The sequence below is a fragment of the Ursus arctos genome, unplaced genomic scaffold (assembly GCF_023065955.2).
Source record: "Ursus arctos isolate Adak ecotype North America unplaced genomic scaffold, UrsArc2.0 scaffold_19, whole genome shotgun sequence".
Taxonomy (NCBI): domain Eukaryota; kingdom Metazoa; phylum Chordata; class Mammalia; order Carnivora; family Ursidae; genus Ursus; species Ursus arctos.
The window spans coordinates 27,069,891-27,071,457 of NW_026622863.1; positions in this window are offsets into that span (position 1 = coordinate 27,069,891).

Below are 1,567 nucleotides of genomic sequence, written 5' to 3' on the forward strand. Positions count from 1 at the left end.
AACTATGATCCCACCGCTGTCATTTGGTGACACTTGGTGCCGGGCAGTGTGCTGAGTGTGTTCGGCTAGGATTATCCCCGGCCTCCCAGAAACACTCAGGAGGATAGGATCTTACCCACATTTTCTTGTGTGAGTGGGTGGCCCGTGTCTCTGCCGGTGTATTCATCTGCTATTGCTGCTGTAACCAGGTATCACAGACTTGGTGCCTTCAAACAGCACACACCTACTATCTTACAGCTCTGGAGGCCAGAAGTCCAACATGGACTAACATCAAAGCATCAGGGGCTTCTGCAGGCTCTAAGGGAGAATGTTTTCATGCTTTGCCGAGTTTCTAGCTGCGTCCTGCTTCCACCTTGAAAGCCAGCGGTGGCTGGCCAAGCCTTTTTCATGGTGCATTACTTGGGGCACCGGGGTAATCTCCCTAAAGTCAGCTGATTAGCAACCTTAACTCCTTCTAGGACCTTAATTCCCCTTTGCCAGGTAAGAGAACGTGTTGACTATGTCCTGACATCTTTGGGGGCCCATAATGCTGGGGAGTGTTGGGGCACTGGGTAGGGAAGCTGGGAGGAATGGGGGGTGTGGGTGGAGCAGGCATGGGCAGGACCTGTGCAGGGGAGCTTGCCGCCCTCGGGGACTCCCGCTCTGGCTGGGGGAGCGGACAGAACACATACCAGGTCAGGTGCTCATGGTGCCACAGGTGAAAATGCTGCCAGGGAGGAGCTATGGGGTGATGGGGTGCAATGGGCTACAGTTTAATCAGGGTGGGCCTCACTGAGGAGGTTCTTCAGCTGAAAGTAGGATCCATCGCATAGGATTGCTGCAGCAGGAAATGAGGTAATGTCAAAAACGCATCCTGTAGACAGTGAATGATCTCATTAAAAAAAAATTAGCTATCTATTCTAGGATCTCAGCTCTGGGGACCCATGGGCCAGGCTGGTCTTCTGCCACAGGGCATCTGATGAGTGGTGGGGTTAATTCGATTTTGAGGAGGAGAGGTTACATTTGTGGTGATGGTCTAGACCTCCTGGTTGGAGGGGCCCTCTGCTTGGAGGACATCAATTGGTCCCACTGTTGCCACACCCAGCTGGTGTCCCTACTAGAGCGAATGTCGATCCAGTCTGTAGGATCCATGCGCTGGTTTTGCCCCACACTGGCCCTGAGACGTGGGGCTCTCCCTTAACCTCTGCAATCTTGAGTTTCCTTGTCTGTGCAGTGGAGGCGGTCACAGCACCTCTCCGAGGAGTGAGGGATATCTCGGGTCAACTGTGTAGCGTAATACCTGGCACTCAGTCAGCCTCAGTGAAGGGATCACTGCTGTCATTATCTCTTAGGCAGAGAAACACACGTGGAGCAAAGAAGGGACAGGCTGATGAAGAGACAGGCTGGGAATGGCGAGGGAAAGCCCAGAGTACTGGGGTCCTACGCCTCTGCTTTTTGTGGTTACTCCCCAGCCGGGTGGTCCCAACACCCCCCGCCCATAGAACAGGCTCTTTCCTTGTCAAGAAGAGCTAAGTGCAGAGAGAAGTCGACCACTTGACCAGAACTGGGTGAGCTTCCACGCAGAAGG